General features: G+C 28.1%; 1 long non-coding RNA gene across 1 annotated transcript in view; it reads left to right on the forward strand.

Moving 5' to 3' along the window:
• The first annotated feature begins 2,543 nt into the window (after window positions 1-2,543).
• The window catches only part of LOC107456390 (uncharacterized), a 62,005-nt gene continuing 44,164 nt past the window's right edge, over window positions 2,544-20,384 (forward strand). The window contains exon 1 of the long non-coding RNA XR_006224786.2: window positions 2,544-2,817. This is a non-coding gene — a long non-coding RNA (uncharacterized lncRNA). The remainder of the gene's footprint in view (window positions 2,818-20,384) is intronic.

Below are 20,384 nucleotides of genomic sequence, written 5' to 3' on the forward strand. Positions count from 1 at the left end.
TAACAAGATCATACTGTAATTTTTGGAAATGAAGAAAATTAGTAAGTGATTATGTAACTTAAATTGAATTGAATTAGTTTAAAAAAAGGTTGATACTCTTTTTTTTATAAATAGTGCTTTTCCTAAAAATATATTTAAAAAGATGATTTTTATAAAAGTTTTATCGAGAAGTATCACTGCATAAAAATGTCATTAACCAAAACCATATTATAATTTACTCAAGTAAATTATAATGTATTTGTAAATCGGAGCTTATATATATTTATTTCAATTTTTGCTAACTCATAATTTTTAAGGAAAACACAGACAGAAAATATTTGCAACATTTAGGGACTCCTCAGACATGAGGGGACCCTAAGTCCGGGCCTCTCAGTCCTTATAATAAATCAGGCCCTGTGTATATGTATATATATAGCTAAAATAAAAGAGGACTCTTTTTGTTCTTTTTTTTTTAATTTTTAGCTATTTAAAATTGATTTTATACTAAAAGAGCGTCAATTTGTCTAGAATAGTTTAAAGAAAATTTTAAGAAAGTTTATTTCGTGCGAAACATTCAGAGGATCGCTAGTATAATAGAAAACACTATGTAATTTTTTTTAATCAAATTTTGCAATAGATCATTTATAGTAAAATTTGAGGCTCGGTTTACTAGGGAAAAAAATGTTTAGACATATCAACTAAAATATTTATAGAAATAACGAGTTTTTTCAGTCTAAGTCAGTTTTTATAGAGCGTTAAAAAAAAAGGACGAGTATGTTAGTCAATTTGTTAAAAAATGCACATATATATTCAGAAATACTTATAGAAAGTTTTTTTTTCTGACCAAGTAGTTTTAGTCTAATACATTCCAAATTTAGAAGATATTTTGCGAATTCTTCATAATTTTTTGAAATGAAATCATTTTAAAAAATGAATAATTTTAAATTTGTTTTATACTTAAAAGTGCGTGCCAATTCGCCATGAATGTAACAAAAAATACCCATGAATGTAGCTAAATATATTTATAGATAGTAAAATTTAATAGAAGCATTGGTAAAATTCAATTTTGTACAACAATAAGTCTTCGTACAGTAGTTTGATAAAAGTGGAAGAGAGGTAAAATAAAATTAATTTTTTTCTTGCTTTCAAATTTGCATAAACATTAAAATTGCTTAGTTTATTGTACAAGAGGCAGTCTGAAAGATCTAAACATAATTCAAAAAGTTTAAAAGCCTTTTTGAAGACTTAAGAAGCTACTTCATCTTCTTCTCTTATGATTGAATTTTTTAGAAGGAAATGACAGCTCATTTCTTCTTAAAAATCACAAAGTACTTAACGGTACTTAAAAAGCAGGTATTGCAGATACTTTTCCGGCTAGTTTTATCATTACAAAATCAGTAATTAAAAGCTGTAAATTGAGAATAAACTTATTTAGCATTTTCCCAAAGAAATATTGCTTAATCATACAAGAGAAAATGGTAAAAAAGAATTGACAATTTCAAACAATACAAGACAAAAATTTTATCAAAGATAAGTTCTAAATATTTCTCAATAATTTTTTATTAATAATAACTGTGATAATAATAGAAATATGTATTTTATAAATTTTTTGCAGTCGTAAAATAATCATCAATATATTGTTGACTACAGAGATGCTTAATTAATTGTGGAAATAGGTACTGCATGTATTTTGGTTATCGGTACTTGTAATGCTGTGGTAATACGTTTTTTAAGGCCCGCGGAACAAAGTATTATTTAACACTTTTTAAAAGGATTGCTTTAAAAAAGTGTTATGTGAAAAACTTTTGTTTTTTTATTCGAATCAATTTTGTAGTCAACTCGTGTAAAACAAAAAATTAATATTTCTCAGCATTCCAACATTCGCTGTGAGAAGATTTTTTTTCACAAGATAGTGAGTAAATAATTTTATTTATTTATGTTATTAGTAATTGTTTTATTGAACATAAGTTTTCAGCATATTTTAAATGTTTTTCAACTGAAACAGTGTCCAATAATAATTGAAAACTCAAATTTAAATTTTTCTCTCTAATATCGACGTGATTCAGGAAGAATTATCATAAAATGGCATTAATGTAATGCTAATAACTTTTGTAATTATTAATTTTTTAAGAAAAAAAAAACTATACAATAAGCAAACAAAAATAAGCGATCTAGAAAGAAATTGAAACGTTAATAAAAATCTGTTTGGTTAATATTTTCTTAAAGCAACATAGTCTTGGGGACAGAGAAAGTGTTCTTTATCTATTTACTAATGAATAAGCATCTCACGTTGCATAGCAACTAAATAAATATGCTAGAAATCTTCCTTCACAGCTGTTTCTGACATCAACTACCAAAAAATGAATGAGAATGAGAGCAAAATATCATGTGGTTTTCGCTTGGCACAGTTTGGTTTGCTTATTCACTGTTACCATGACAAAGCTAACACTGCTTATTTTTGCTAAGTTCAGAAATAGTGAGTTGCAGCAAACAAACCATGCTTAGCTCACCAATTTTTGCAACTAAACTCGTTGTAGTTTCATACTCAAATAATTGGTTACTTTTATACAAGCTATAAGCAACACCGCATAAAGCTCTGAAACTTGCCGCATTCAAATTTAACGAAATGTTTGTTATTTTGTTGAAAATCCGGCGGAATTTTAAAGAAATGTTTCTGATAAAACGAATTTTAAACTAAATTGTGACACTGTGAGTTGAAAAATTAGTATTTGTTTATCTGTGTTGTACTGTTATCTGAGATAGTGGACAATATTTTGATTTGTGCTAAAACAGACTTTTCTGATGTCCAGTTTGGATTCTAAACAGATAAGATTTAATGTTATTCTCTATATGTTCTCATTATTGAAATATATTATGAAAGTATTGTTTCTATGTATTTATTTTTAAAGCAGAGAAAATATTGAGTTAAATTTTGGAGTAAAAAGAGTATTGTGAGCAAAATTAACGGTGCAAGTTCAAGAAATTTGCTGTAATTCTGTGTAATATTGATTTTAAGTTTCCCTTAAGTATGAGTTAAGTGTAGTTTTCCTTAAGAATGAATTAAGTGTTGAGTTATAAGTTTTTTTTGTGAGTTAATAATTATGTTTTACCAAAATAACGTAATCAAACAATTGCTGTTTGAATCTGAAAACCTATTTCAAGTTGAACATGTTTGTTTGAAATTTAGTAGAATTAGGGTTTTAATTTGTCACGCAATTAATTATACGTTGCTAAAATTGAGCAGTACTAACAGAACAAAGCAATATAAAATACCGGGAAAGAGCCATTAAATTAGTCTGATGGATTTTTTTTTTCTTAAAATTTGAAAAACACTGAAAGCCTGAATGACAAATGCTATTTTTCGCTATCATTAGCATGCCAACTCAGGGTGTGCTCTCCCCTTCTTTAGAACATTTCTCTATACAATTCTCTTTGTTACTAGATCTTGAGAGATCAATTTCACAATTTTTTTTTAAAATCTGTGTTAATTGTGTTCAAATATCAAAGTCTTAGACTTCTTCTAAATGTAAATACCTGTTAGTTTAGCATTGTTAAAGCAATAAATGTTTACAAAGCAGATAGTATGCTGATATTCCTAAATTTAATTTTGAGAAGGTTAGATAATGTATTTGAAGGATCGATATTCTCAAAGCCTTTCATATTAATATTAGAAATATTCTATTACATCAATCTGTTTATTGATCACAAGTTTTAACAAAATGACTGCAACTCTTCTTTTCAAATTATTTATATCTGTCCTTATTCATTTTTTTCTGTCATAAAGTAGCGATGAATCTCTCTTATTTTTTCATGCAAGTTGAAAAACATATGCTTGGAACTTATTTTGCTAGCACTCATATTGTTGTTAAGCTATTCAATTGTTCTAGTCTGTTAAATGAACTCGAATAATTCTTGTTTTGTTGTAGTATCCATATCAATTTTAATGATGCAGTAATTTTAAGCATGTAATCTGCTTATGGCTGTTTATAAGGCTATAATTTTTTAAAGTTCTTGGTGCTAGCAATAGTTTTTTTTATTCAGTTCATGATTTTCAATTGTCTTGGTCATCAGTAATTAAGTCTTGAAATTTCTTCTCTGGTAAAATTTAGTTTTTGAGATCGTAAACCTTTTGGATTCTTTTGATTGGCTTCCATTGAGGTTTGCATATTACAAACTATTCTGATTCTATGTATTATATTACCTAGTGTTGCTACTGTTGCATAGTTTGAACTTCCATCAGCATATCTTTGTAAGGAATTCTTTTTTATTTTTTACTTTCCTTTTTCATTTTGCACCCATATGATTAATTAGAATAGTCGTCTTAAAAGGAGTTTTATTTCGTTAAGTCTTTCAGATCGAATTGTGTTATCATGTTCTCGATTGGTCTAAACTAATTGTACCTTTCTTGTAGTTTCTTGCGATGAGCAATCCAAGTATCTCATGGCCGCCATATAATTCTCTAATTCAGGAAAATATCATTTCAGACCCTGAAGAGATTATTTATTTATTTTGCTTGTTGTTATTAAATAAGATTAACGCATTATCTACTTATAATGCTACTAATCATAATTTCCATTTTGGTTTGTGTAGAAAATGCAAGTATCAGCCCTGGTGATTAAGTTTTATTATCTAGGTATCACTTTTATTTCATGTTTCTGCTGATTCAAAGTATCAGTAATAAAGTTATGGTTCACCTGTTTTAGTCTTTAGATGGATTAATTAGTTTATAAAAAATGAGAAGTTTCTAAGACATTCGATATTGATTTTTCATCAAGCTCTGTTTAAATCAATATTCAACTATAATATCCTATTGATCTAAATCTAATTTAACTGCTTGAACAATGAGAAAGCTGATGGGGTGATTTCCGACTGTCGATGAAGATGTTACGAATTTCCACCTGATCAACAGATGGCACTATATTTTTTTACAATAATTCTGATTGTATACCAGTTGTGCGTTAAGCAACATATTGAAATGGAAGGCTTATAGGAAGCCAAACAAATGTCACACCACTATTGTTTATTTATATTATTTATACTTATTAAATCTGATTATTATCAAAGAAGACCTTTCTATTCAATACACCATTCCTCACAGAACCATTCTGCAATAGATGTTCCATACTTTTTAGAATATCATTTTCAAATTAAATTTCACCTTATGTCTTTCGATTTCACTATTTCATTTCATCATCCATCTATTTTTATTGTTTTCTTATAAAAAAATATATCCACTTAATTCCTATGTGGTTGAATTTATTCATCTGTAGCAGCCTACTATTTCTAAGCTGTAAGAGTGCGTGGCTGCTTTATAAGCTTCTGGATCTTGCATTTGACAAAACTTTACTTCATGCATAAACGAGTCTTTGTTAAAACAAATTTACTATTAGGTTCTGTAACCTTTCTGGCATACCTATTTATACCTTTAAAATAATTTTCATCTTCATCATTTGAGATTGTTTTGGAAGTGTCTGATTTTTAGTATTGTGGGGGAAATTGAAATGTTTATTTGGGTTGCATCCATACCTAAGCATTTATAAGTCAGCTGCACTGAAATCATCTTAAGGGGAAGTATGAACAAATTGATTTTTGATGAAGGTGACATCATATGGTGGGGAACTATAAATTTGGCATCCTCTTGTTTCTTTGCTGTAGCAATGAAAATTCATTAGGTACATGTTGAAAATGCAATGTCGTTTATTGACATCTGGAATTTGAACCACTGCTTTTCATAAAAAAATTAGTAATGAAGAAATTATTTATTTCTTCAGAAGTCATATCTGTTACGGCTTTAGTTACTTATTGATTCTTTTATTTCGTAATAAGGTTGAAAATCCTGGTATTCTCTTGAACCCTAAAGTTCTCTTTGAATAATCACATATATTGTTATATTTTGATAATTTGGGTATTGTTGTCTCGTAACTAATTAAACTTTATAGCAGTTTTTGGGTATTGTTTACATATGATCCTCCATTATGTATTCCGAGAAATTAGATTTTGTTGACTTGATTTTTAAATCTTTAAAGTTTCCAAATGTTTCTCTCTTGTATTAAAAAATTCTGTTTGAAAAAGTAAAGTGAAAGGTCAAAAAGTAAAATGGTTAAATTTTTGACATCTTATTTATGTACAGTGCACGCCTTACATCAATCAGAGCAAAAATCTTATTGACTTACCTTTCTTGGTAATTTGAGATTTTGAAGGTATCTAATGTATTTAGATTATTCTCTTTGATTGCCGTTACAATTGTAGATGTTTCATTTTTTTTTTAACCTTTCATTGGTTTATCTTTCATCTATTAAAGTAAAAAATCATTTACTTTTTAAGGTTCAAAAATGATCATTAGGTCTGGTACATGCATAACTAATGGTGTAACATGATATTTCAGTTGAATATTAACTGTTCCCATTCCAACTGCTGGTACTACAATCAGGTCTTTAATTTTTTACCCAGGTTTCTCTCAATGTCATATGAGTATTGCAACTAGATTCTAAATATTATTTATTTGGCAGCCTCGCTTTATTTTCAACAGTTGCAAAGAAACCAGAAGTGTTTTATCTTGCTTCTGATTTTTTTTATTTGGATTATTTTTCAATGGTTTTAGGCAATTTGTGCATAAATGCACATATTCACTATAATTGTAGTTTCAAGGCTTCCTGATTTTTTAAAAATTTATTATGTATATGAAAATTTATTATTTGCATCAAAAGCATTTTTGTAGGATGCTTTTTTGATATTGCAAACAAGTCGTTATTACCTGTTACAGTAATTTTTTCTCAAAACTAAGTTTTGTTGATAAAAATCCTAAATGGATAGAATTGATGGTATAAATTTTACGGTAATATACATAATCTTATTCTGTGGTTTTTCATTACTTTTTAGCTGTCCTGACTTTGAAATAGAGATTTTTTTGTTTGAATCCATCCATTATCTTTATAAGTTTTCTGTTACAAAATTCATGCTGGATTTCTGGATTTCATTTCTGGATTTCTTATTGTTTGCTGATGCAATAAGTTGAATGGAAGAATAGATTTGAGCCATAGCTGGATTATCTAATTCTGGATCCATTTCAACATAATCAGTTATTTTAATATAGCTCAAAAGCATTATATTGTTTTTCAAATTTTTTTAGACTTTAATGGATAAATTGAATTTTCCCAAAGCTTGCTTAACTGATTCTGGTTTCATTTCAACGGTTATTCCACTTTGGTTCATGAGTTACGCATCTGTTAAGAAATTCTTATATAGAGAAGTTTCCAATTTAAACTGTTAGTTATGCCCAGGTGTTATGATTCTGTAAGGCTTCCATTTAATATGTGGATACCATATTTTTCTCTCTCCATATCTTTAGTTGAGTTTGAAAAGCTTCAATTTGCCTCAGTAATAATTTAATTACTTGAGCTCTGACCTTACTACAATTTCATAGATGATTCTGAAGAATCAATGAAATTTAATCATTAATTTTGTTATGTTTTAGTATTCCAAAGGCATTTTTCATCATTTTTGATGACCTGCATTTAACAACAACCTGAGAGCATAGTTGCATGACATTCTGCTAAAAAAGTATTGAATTTGTCAAAATATTTATTTCGGATCAGAAAGCTTAAGGAGTTAAGCAGTCACCTTATGCGAGTTGTGTTATCAAAGCTGAGGTAAGCATTTGCCAGTTTGAAGTGTTTATTGAGTCAAGTTATACTCTCAAAATAACTCGAGATATTTTTAATAAGGATATGAAAATTTGTTAGCTTCTCAATGGATAACAATTTTTTAGTTTTTTATTTAAATGTTGTGTTAATTAATAAAAGTAGCAAAAGATTTAATTTGAAATTGAAGAGAATGTGATCATATTATAAAAAATGAAATTTATAAGAATATTAAACTTCAAATCTGCGTATTAAAACTTGTAGTTTTTTACTAAATTAAAGATTTCAAAGATAAATAAAAATGCTGAAAAAATAGTTACATAACTTACTGAGGAGTTAATTACAATATTCAAAACGGCCATTTAAATGAAGTCCTATTAAAAGAAAAAGCCCGGTGACTGTGTGGTAGTGCCTCGCGCTTCCATTCCACAGGTCCTGGGTTCGTTGCTCGGGCCGGGGAAGGTTGAGTCAGCCTTTCATCCCTTCAGTGAGTCAATAAATGCCAGCCAAGCATGCTTGGAAACTAAACACTGGAGGTTCGCGGATTTTTAATAAGGATATGAAAATTTGTTAGCTTCTCAATGGGTAACAATTTTTTAGTTTTTTATTTAAATGTTGTGTTAATTAATAAAAGTACCAAAAGATTTAATTTGAAATTGAAGAGAATGTGATCATATTATAAAAAATGAAATTTATAAGAATATTAAACTTCAAATCTGCGTATTAAAACTTGTAGTTTTTTACTAAATTAAAGATTTCAAAGATAAATAAAAATGCTGAAAAAATAGTTACATAACTTGCTGAGGAGTTAATTACAATATTCAAAACGGCCATTTAAATGAAGTCCTATTAAAAGAAAAAGCCCGGTGGCTGTGTGGTAGTGCCTCGCGCTTCCGTTCCACAGGTCCTGGGTTCGTTGCTCGGGCCGGGGAAGGTTGAGTCAGCCTTTCATCCCTTCAGTGAGTCAATAAATGAGTACCAAGCATGCTTGGAAACTAAACACTGGAGGTTCGCGTTCAGCTGACCACCTAACCAGAACATCTGCTCCTGCACCCCAGAGTCCAAAGTCAAGAAAACTGAGATGGGCACACTAGGCCTTGGCCCTCTATGGGCTGTCGCGCCACTGAGTTTAGTTTAGTAGTTAAGTAAAAGAAAATTTATTTTAAATTATCTCTCGTAGAAAAGAAACAAAATTCAAAGATGAATAATCGTTTGCATTTGTGAGTGAATATATTCTGGTATTGCTCCTGACTTATAAACAAGCTGAGGATACTATTTTTTTAAACTGCTAGCAATTAGGATATTGTTATACTAATGAATACAATATGCTATGCCTTGTTCTTGTTATACTATGAGATACTAGGGTAGAGTGATGCTTGATAGCATTTTAAGATACTTAAATCTATACGAAGTAAAGCAGTCTGAGGATATCATTAATTAATTATTTACAACTAGGATATTTTTTCACCAACTTGGAAAGGTAACATATCATGACCAAAAGCTCTCTTAGCTGTATTTAATCATGAATTTCGAATTTTCCCTATTCATAGAGCAATGGCACCGATTATGAGGGCTTGCCTAATATTTCTAAGATAAAGGAAACTATTTTTGTGTGTAAGTATATGAATTAAATTTATAAATGCTCAAAAGATAATGTCAATGATTCATCTCTTGCAATTAAGATCTTGTTTGACCAACTGAAGGCTTTGTCTCGGGGCTAGTACCGCTTTCAGATTACCGGAATCATGTATAATTAGGATATGCTTTGACCATCAATTGACAATGTATCATACTTTGCATCCTTTTCAATCATCATAACCAAGAGTAATCTGAAAATAATATCATTACTCATTCATTTACAATTAGTCTATTGTTTGACTGTCATAATGTGCAAATATGCTAGTATTGAATCACTGTGACATTAAGATACTCATGTCGTATCTAGTCTTATGAATACTGGATCTTTAGTTCCTTAATTCATAAGGCAGAAGGACAGATTATGAGAACTTATGAGGTTTGCCTAATATTTCAAACATAAAAAGCTGTTTGCTTGGGTAAGTAAATTAATAACTATTCTTTGACTTTTTCATTAATAAACCGTAAGAAGATAATGTCATTAATTTAATCAATGTCAATTAGGATATTGTTTGACCAACAAAAGAATATTTGCCATGTTTGTATTACTCTAATATAATTCAAATCGTGACCATGAAAAGCCATCATTGTTTATCTAAACTCATGAATTCTGGATATCAAGGTGCATAATTTGTATGGTAGTAGCACTGGTTATGAGATTTTGTGGAATTTTCCTAATATTTCAAAGATTAAGAGCTGTTTGTTTGAGTAAGTAGATGAATTACAGTGAAGCATTTCTTTCACTCATAACCCATAAGAAGAAAATACTCAATCAATTGCAACTAAGATATTGTTTGACCAATTACAGACAATGTGTCACTCTAATATTACTTAAAAAAACTTTGTGTCACAATGAATGGATTGGCATATTTTAAATTAAATGTTACTTTTTTTTAAAAAAAAAAAATCTTTGATTTAAGCCAAATTTATTTTATGTTTTTTAAAATAAATCCTTAAGTGGGAAATATTTATATACAATTTTATGTATAAATATAATAGTTGGGTTGTGATTTTAAAATGCATATGTAAATGTTTGTAAATATACTCTTAGGTCAAATTTAATTAAGAATAAAGGTTTTGTCCAGAGAAATAATGGATGGGGATGTATGTAAATTATTATATTTCAAAGAGAAATAAATAAAAAAGATACTTTTAAGTGACATTAAACTTTCAAATTATAATTTTCTATAAGCTGTTTTTAAAGTAATTAACTAGTAATAAACATATTTCAATTACACTCATTCAATTTTATGTTTATTTTAATACAAGTGCTTTTAAAATGAATTTAATATGTAATTAGTGTAGTATCAATAATGAATGAAGACTTGTCTTGCCCAGAGAAATTTACTTTTCATTGGATATTTAACAGATAAATTGCTCTTTCTTTAAAATTTTAGGACATTTAACTTAACAAAAACAATAATTTTATTAAGTATTTATAGTTCGTTCACCGAGAGTTAGCACTTTGCTCCACCTTCTCGGTCGCAGAGTTCATTTCAGCTTGAGAGTAAGAAGAGAAACATCTCCGTCCTTGAAATTGAGACAACCCTTTGCACGCCAAACACAGAGAATTCTTTTTCAGTCACTTACTTCACTTTATCATCTGCTATTATACATTTCGCTACTCTAGCTAAGTAAATATATCTTAAATTTAAAAACTGCTTGCTTTTTCCAGCAAATTGTCTCAAAAAGGACAAACTATTCACTCAAAAGAGAGAAGTATTATAAAAAATGGCGTGAAATATCGTCAAATTTATAAAATATTGCAGGTTATTTATGAAAAAAAAATGCGGATAAAGTTTGTGAAATAAATATTTTTGCCATACTATCGCCAAATAGCAACCTAGTTCAGAATTGCTCACATTCTTCTCCCAAAAATAGCAAAATAGTATTGTCGCATACCACGTGATGAAGGCGGTGCCAAGTGCCAACTCCTGGTGAACGAGCTACAGTTTGTAATTAATAAAATAATAATTTTAAACATTTTATTTACAAATATTAGCTACATTATGAATTTTAAATAATAATAAATATTAGGGAAACATTATGACATGATTAAGTTGAAAAATTTTAAATAAATGAATTTTTTTTCGTAAATAATGTGCAATGGCAAGAAACCTTTCTTGCTTTATCTAATTTCAAGAATTTAGGATTTTTTGGCCAGTTATTCATAAGAGGTTTTTGAGGTTTTCCAAAGGTTTCTTTAAGGTTGTTTGGTAATACTAAAAAAATAAAGTACTGTTTGCTTGAGTAAGTGAATGAATTAGTACATTATTGTGATTTATTCATTGATTTGTGTAATCTTAAGATTACACAAATCTTCATGTCAAAAAGCATCATGATTATATCATTAATTAATTGTTAGCAATTAGGATATTGTTTGACTACTTACTAGAAACAATGTGTCACACTTGCTTTACTTTTAAATTACTTCAATCATCATCATGTAGACCTGTGGCAGTCTAAGAACAATATATTAATCAATCAATTACAATTAGGATATTGTTTATCTATTAAGTTGCAAAGACAATGTGTTGCCCAATGTAGATGCTGGTAGATGCACTGATTGGGTTTGACTAATATTTTAAAAAATTAAGAAATGTCTGCGTGGGTAAGTAAATGAATAATATTTTTGTTACTTTTTCCCTTTTAAACAATTAGTGGTTTATATCATTAATCAATTATTTACAATTAGGATATTGTTTGACTAATTAAAGACAGTATACAACTCTAGCATTACTTGAAGATTAATTGAAACATAATGATGTAAAGTCATTTTTTCTCAGGGTGTCCAGTGAAAAGACATTTTAAAATTCCCTGACTTTTCCCTGTAAGTTCAAGATTTTACCTGTATTGTGCAGATGGCTTTTAATATTGAACTGTTTTAAATAAAAAAAAAATACATAATTTAAAACAAATAATGAATCAGAGTAAAATAAAATAATATGAATGGACAGATTAATATAAAATGAACACTGTGTATTTGAAATTAAGGCAGGGTTTATTCTAGACCTTAAAAAGGGTAAAATCTTATTTTCAGAGAGATAGTTAAACTAAAAGTAATTCCCTTCTATAAACTGGTTTTAAAACGAGCTTAATTCTTATATTTTGAAAATGTTGCTTCTTGTAATTATTATGTATAATAGCTGAAATAACAATAAGTAACTGTAATAACTGCCAAATGTCTGCCAAAATAGCAGCCCATAATTGATGTACATTTATGATTGAATCATTGCAAACTGTGCAAAACAAATGTGACTCCTTAAGTTCGAAATGCATGCTTGTCATAATAATATTATATAAAGAATATCAGATTTGGACAAAACAAGTGGAAATGGTTAAAAAAAAACAATAGCGAAATGGTGTAGGTTTACGGATAAATCAAATTCAATTCCTCGTCGCAATAGGGCAATAAGGAAAAAAATTGAAAAGCCATGTAAAAATAGCCGAAAGAAGTATAAATAACAGCTGAAAAATAATGCCAGACTTACATAGAATGAAAAACTTTCTGTATGCATTCATTAGCTCGTATAACTAGTTTCAACCCTTTTGTTGCCACCTCATTTTGGCAAAATTTGTTTGAAAATTACAGATTTTTTTTAAAAATATTTAATTTTTATCGAACTCTATATTGATTTATAAACCACAGGAATGAGTTTGGTAATCGTTTGGTTGGATGTTTATGCTATTTCAAATATTGAATTTTTTTCTGTGTCCAATGTCTTTTTCAAAGAGAGTTTCTCATGTTGATTTCTTTGTTACAATTTTGAAGACAAAAAAAAGTTCAATTCTTTTTTTTTCAGAGTAATATTACCGATAAATTTGAATTAATTTGTGCAGAGAAAATATAAAATAGTTGTACAGTATTTTTGTATTATAATTTTTATAAATATCTGAAACTTTGTTCCCAATGTTTTGTGATTATTTAGTTGAATGTTTGATCCAACTAGGTCAAGAAAAATTTTGAAATTTTGCATCCTGCTTTGAAAAGCATAAATTTTATTTATTGCAGTTTTCAATAAGGTTTATTAATTAAAAATATTTTATGCATGTGGTTTGCAGCCTGAATTTAAATCTAGATTTTTAGATTGCCCTAAAATTTTGAAATTGTGAGTGGAGATAAGTATTTACCTGCTACTATACTGAATGTGTTTATTGAAAATATATCAGAGTAAGTATATTAAAGTAAGTATATTAAAGAAAATATATTAAAGAAAGCATGTTAGAGAATGTTGTTCTTGATGATTTGACTGTCTATTTGATAAAAGTTTATGATATTGTATAATTGTTTTTAAAGAAATAAAAATTTATGATATTATATATTGTGAAAGTATTTTTCTGTTCTATTTGAAAAAAGTTCGATATATTTGATAATTATATTAGCCGTTTTGTTTTATTAAAAAAATATTTCCTGCTCTACTAAATTAAAAATTTAGTAGCTTTACTTTAAATAAATATTAGTTACTTAAAATATTTATTTCAAGTTTTAAAAAAATTCCAATAAGCAGGGCTGATTGTGCTCCGTAAAAAATCCGGATTTCCGGAGTTTTCGCTAACAGTGATCCAGAAGTTTCCGGAGATTCAGATGTTTAAAAAAATCATTAATCACAGAAGTTTCTGGAAATCAAATTTTCAAAGGTGGAACTTAAAAACACAGTTTATTTTATTCATTTGTAAGGGAGAGCCAGAGAGACACTTTATAAGCTTATATTCATGATTAATATTCATTTTTTATCAGTAAATAGTTGTTATAATCACCAATAGTATCTGNAATTTTAATTACTTCTCCAGGTCATCATAGGTATGTGTTAATGGTATAGGTATGTGTGAAATTTTAAATATATTTTAATTAAACTAAGAAATATTGAGAAAAAGGAAAAAAACCTTGTTTAAATTTTTTTCTAATTTTTCAATTTAAACTGTTTTTATTTTTTTTTAACTCAAGAAATTTTCCAGAATTTTGACTTAGGCTCACAATCACCCCTGAATAAGAGGAAGGAAGAAAAAACTGATGTTATGCAAGCAATTTAGGAATTATTTTTAAATTATTTTCAATGATTATAGTTTACCTCAGCATTTTTTAAAAAATTTTTCTTCACATTAATTTATAGATTATATAGATTAGGAGTGCTGAAACCATCATATAAATTCTTGTTGTTTATTTTATTGATTTGTATTGTGTATTTTAAATAGTAAATTTTAAAATCACAATTTCTTTACCTCTTTCATGTGTTATGAGATCAGTTAATTTCACTTTTGCTAGACTCACATTTATTGATAAATCGATCTCACTGAGAGTGATGATTTGTGTGCTCCTCAGCTACAATCTTGGCAATTTAAGAATAATTGCTTGTTTTTAAACTTTTGAAAAATTAAACTTTTCCGAAGATCTAATTGCATGATTTGCAAGAAATTTTTTTTACCTTGTTCCACTTGAGAATTTAATATATATGGTAAAATAAGAAAAAATTATAAAAATTTTTACTACAAATAAAAATCATTTATGACTGGTAAATTTCTATATATGTTTTTCCTATATGTTCAAAAACAATTTTGCTATTGTAAAACTTAGAATAATGTTTAAAATAATAGTTTGAATTTCTACTTCCTATAAACTTTACAGATGGACATCCTTTTCATTTCATTTTTAAAGAAAAGCTTGCTTTAATATGGCGCAAGCGACTGGTTAGGCTTACCACAACGCACTAACGGACCAAACACGTGCTGCCTATTTGTAGAAGAGCTCGTTTTACTCTGAATAGCTCCTTTTTTCCATAGATTGCTACGAGAACGGGGTTTACATGGTTCTGGCGCTTTTCCTTCCACTTCAATTAAGGAACGGAGTAGCTGACGCTTCTTTTCTCCCATGGCTGAAAGCATGGGGATGAAAAGTGCTTTTCTTACAAACTGTGTGGGAAGCAAATTCTTCTACGCCATGATAGCAATCCACAGGAAGAGTTCCGTTGCAAATTAAAATGCGTAATTAACCCGGAGTTTATCGTTTTTATGGGGACACAACAACAAATTTTAAAAGAGAAGCGACGGGGGGGGGGGGGTTNGGGGGGGGGGGGTTAGATCTTAGAACTTGCTTTTTTAAAAGTATTTTGTGAAACTGCCATTTTTCCTTATGTTGACTTTGTGAAGATACTGCCAAACGGTAGTAAGTTTGCCCTGGACAGACCCCTGCAAACAACTCAGTGTTAAAACATTCTAAAAGTATAAAAGATTAAAATAAAACAAAAGTTTTTCAAAATGTTTTGGTTTAATGTTGGGTGTTTGTTTACTTTCATTGAAACTTCCGTGGTTATTATTTTCGGTTTGAATTTTTTATATAATCTATTTGTTTTGATATTTCAGATACGGAAAAGCCTCTTAAAATTCGCCAGTGTTACTATTGCGACTATTGTGCTTTCAGAAAAGGAGATTGAATGAGGCATTTTCTAACACGAACTCAAGAAAAAGCGTTTTGCTCTGCTATTTGTTTAAAAAAATGACAAATTTCCCACGAAAATCTAGCCACTTGTTATTACATTTGCACATTTTTCTCATTTTCTTTTGATTTTCTGTCTTGATATTAAATTGTTTCAGTTCTTGAAACAAAAAAAGACACTGCGGATTTATTTCAAATACTATCTGCAAAAGATGAGCCGACCTCAAACACCCTGCCTAGGCTTTTTTCAAATGGACTTGAAAAGTACTGTTGATTTCAACCAGGGTTGGTATTTTTTTCAGAAGCCAATTTATTCCAAGAAGCGGAGGAAAAATGGAAAATACCAGAGGAAATTAATCAAAATGGAAGAAATTGAACAAAATTGAAAAAACTGAAAATGACATACATTTGTTTAGCTATAAGTATTTTAAGAATAGCTTAAACAAATTAAAATTTATATCATGCAAGAATGTTTAGTTTTTCACTTTTATTTATTTTTTTCTGTTTAAAACTAATAAAATCACGTTTTTTCAGTTTTATACAGAATATTAATATCTACAACATTTATTACTGTATTTTTTATGGTATGATTGTAAAATGTGTTTTTGTTTCTTTATTTTTTCAGTATAATAATAAAATCTATTTTTTTTATATTTTATTTATTTTTATTTTTTTAGAAAATGTAAGTAAGCAATTTTCAAACTAAGTTTTTAATGATTTTTTTTTCTAAGTTATTTTGGATTACTTTATTTTTAGCAGTGTTATGAAAATAAAGATATATTTTTTAAACTTTGAAAATTGATCTTTGTATACTATAAAAAGCTTAACTGTAATTCAACATTACAATGCTAATAGATTTCTCCACCTATTGAAACTGCTAAAATCATTTTCTTTAATAATGCTCAGCAATATTATAGAAAAGTATTTTTATTTTATTTTTAAGTTATGCTTGTTGTAGTTAATATATATTTTTTTTTAACTGATGTCTACTTAATTTTCAAAATTTTATCAAACGTTTCATGCTTATAAACTTAAAATTTCAGCAATACCTATATCGTTTTCTAGTTATTATGCACGCAACTTATCTATTTAAATATTTAAATTCAGAGAAAATTTTGTAATTTGTTTATTATATTTATTTATCTATAGATTCTAAGAGTATACATGTCAAATGTAATAACATATTTTTCCTATTTTATACTTGCTATATGCATTCATTTTACTACTCAGATGTGATCAAATGACTACTACAAGCAATTTTTTAAAAATAGTTTTACTACATTTCTGTTTTACTTTTACAGCTTTTACAAAGGCAGCTAGAATGTATCAATGTCCTCATTGTCCTTATTCAACTGTTTGGAACACATGTCATAGCATGCATGTGATGACTCACAATCGAGAAACACCATTTCAATGCGCTATTTGTTATAAATGTTTTAACCGGAAGGCTACATTGCAAACTCATCTGATTGTTCATTATAAAAATTATCCCATATGATATGTGTTGATTAAAAAAATAATTTGTTAAGCAAATTTATTATTTTTCTTACGTATCTAAATGTGTAAAGTGTCTAAATTTGAAAGGCATATTTTGAAATGTCTAAATTTGAAAGGCATATTTTGAAAACACAATGAATGTCTTTAATGGAAAAAATAAAAACTTATAAATTTTTAATACAGAGTCATTCATGAGATTCTTGCTGTCCTGATAAATCACAGTACGCTGCCATATATATAAATCAGTGTGCATAGCATTTTTAAAAAGTGCTTAAACGTGCTTATTTTCGATTTTTGTTTTTTAAAAGCCCTTAAGGGTGCTTTTTTCATTGGATGTTTTAAAAAGTGCTTAATTTTCCCGTTTCCAAAACAAGATATTTTTTCTTTAGCATGTCAATTTTTGCCATGAATCATGAAAAAAAAAGTGTTTTTTTTTTACATTTTTCTATTCAGTGTTTTCACAATGCATTCAACCACAATCTATTTCGGTGTACTGTTGGTCCTCAGCGTACAAAAATGCCTGTCCTTTTACATGTTTGATGAAATACTTGCAGTTTAGCATGTGAGTATACTGAGATGGATTCGGCTGGAAGGGAAGGACTCTTGTACTCTCATGTGCAACTCTGCTGCATTTTGCAAGAAATTCTCATTTTCCACCCTCTGGAATCAAACCGAAAAATTTCTGGAATTTTTGCTGATAACCAACTAAATAAACATTGCCAGAAATTTATTTTCCTTAATAGCAAATATTTCTCTTGTTAATTTCATCGTTCGTGAAGTGCCACTGGCAAGCTAATGGTCTTCTCGCTCTTTTCTGTTTACAGATCAGTACCTTAGTCCTTAAACTAGACTTTGGGTTTATTTTACGTATTTTCATGTGGGTTCCTAGAGCAGTAAAGAATCATCAAGCTGCATTTCCTCAAAGTTAATTTAATAAAGATAAAAATTAATTGAGATTTTAAATCGTAAAATTTTTTTACTTGAGGGATTAAAAAGCCTGAAAATAAAAAATAAAAAAATTTTATTACTGTTTCAATTTTAAATTTCATTTAATTTGGTAGTATGAAAAGTCATGAATTTTTAGCGTTAAATAAATAATAAATAAGAGTAAGAAATTTAAAGTTATGTAATTGTTTTTAAAAAAATGGAATGTAGATAAAAAGCTGTCGGAAGTTCCGAAAAAAGTTTTGAAGAGCTGTCAGAAGCGAGAATATTTAAATCAGGTGGAAAGTAAAAGAACCAAGCTCTGTTCGTTTACATTACGATTTCTCCCCTCCCCAGCCACACCCAATGTGCAGTAGACCGAAGACAGGAAAAATATGATCAAGCCGAAGGTCAAAATACTGAAACTACTTTCAGTTTAAATATAATGGATATCTAAAGGTTATTTAAAAATGTTCCAGCTGAAAATGCATATCCGCATTGCCTGTTCAATAGGCTAGTTCTCCAACAATGCATAGGTGAACCACCTGGCCCTGAGATAAGTTACTTCGAAATACATCTATTATTCGCCCGTCCCAAAGAGGTTAAAAAGAGAGAAAAAGAAATACTTCAATTTTCAGTCCAAAATTCATTTTTTTAAAAACTATTTTTACATATAACTTTTTTTAATTATTTTTTTTTGCTTTACATTTAATTATTTTTTTTTGCTTTTTTTTGCTTGTAAATGCTATAACAATAATTGTCCACATTACTATGTATATTTTTATTAGTATAGATATATTTTGTTTCATTTTTAAGGTGTTTATGCATAATGAAAAATGTTGATATTTTACTGATAAATTTTTTTTTTTTAATTTTTGTTTAAAAAATTTTTTTGTTGCATTAAAAAAATGGTAACTTTTTTTCTTCAATTTTTTAAGTTTTAGTAAATAACCACAAGACATTAAATATAATTTTTCTTTTTGCAATACAGGTATTCGTATAGTTGTCTCGCTTGAAATTTAAATTTGCTGTATATTTTTAATTGATCTACTCCTAAAATATTTTTTTGAACCATGGATCAAAATGAATAACACACTAATAACTTTGAGATCTGACGATCGAATTTTCAGGTACTTCGATGCAATTTTTGTGGTTCAAGTAAACAAACTTAAATGTATACTAATTAAATATTTCAAACAGTATTTTAAATTATGAAATCAGACACAAAAATGTATTTTCTATGTCTTTTTTTTCCTACTGTTTTTTATTCTTTTTCTTTAATGGCTACAATCTGAGAAATATGGTTCTAATATTTTTGCCAGGACAATGGTCAAATACTTCAACCTTATGACATTAACTTCAGTTTTTGCATATTTTGCCATCTCAAATTATAGTATTTTAAAATTTTTATTTCTGAAGGACTAATTTACCAATTCCCTTCAAATTTGCGATTTTAAAACTTAAAATTATGTGGCTTAGAGTAGTGTAAATATTTATATACACCACAGTTCAAATTTTTTTTTTGTATCATACAAATTAAAATTGTAAGAAATAATAAATAACTCTAAAAAATAATCTTTTATGTGGAATTATTTTTGGTTTTATAAGTGTATCTAAATTTTTTTCCTTCCTTAATTTGCATCGTTAGTTCTGGAGATTTGGCAAAACACGTCAGAAATGAAATTACAATTAAAGAGCTAAAAATTTTGGCCACTTTTCTGTCTAAATTATTGGGTTTATGTTTTTCAGATTAAAACTACCCCTCGCATTTTCATTTTAATTTCATTTTTGTCTAATGTTGTTTATTGGAATATTGTCTTCTGAAATTGATGAGCATATTTGAGGTGAGGTTCACAAACCGATACGTTTTAGTTCTAGTTCATGGAAATCTAATCTTTAGATCAATTTTTTTTTTTTTTTTTTTTTTTTNTTTTTTTTTTTTTTTTTTTTTTTTTTTTTTTGCACTTTATAAAATTATTTCTTGCTCAGCTGCTAATCATCTATGTTGCTGTTAGGCTATTTAGAATCTGCTTATTTTTTGAATAGACTAAAAAAAATTGAAATGAAAGCAGCTTACACTATTTTTATTATTTCCTATTATGTGTTATTGTAAATCCCTAAAATTCCCTAAGTGTTGAACATTTATAAATTATGCAATATTGTTTTCTAATTTTTTTGTTATTTTTTGAAAAAACTTTCGCAATAAGCAAATAACCTTTAAGAGAGCATAAGCAACTCTGATATATGTTTATAATTTTCTACATTTTTTTCCCTTAATG

The sequence above is a fragment of the Parasteatoda tepidariorum genome, chromosome 2 (assembly GCF_043381705.1).
Source record: "Parasteatoda tepidariorum isolate YZ-2023 chromosome 2, CAS_Ptep_4.0, whole genome shotgun sequence".
In the NCBI taxonomy this organism is placed as follows: domain Eukaryota; kingdom Metazoa; phylum Arthropoda; class Arachnida; order Araneae; family Theridiidae; genus Parasteatoda; species Parasteatoda tepidariorum.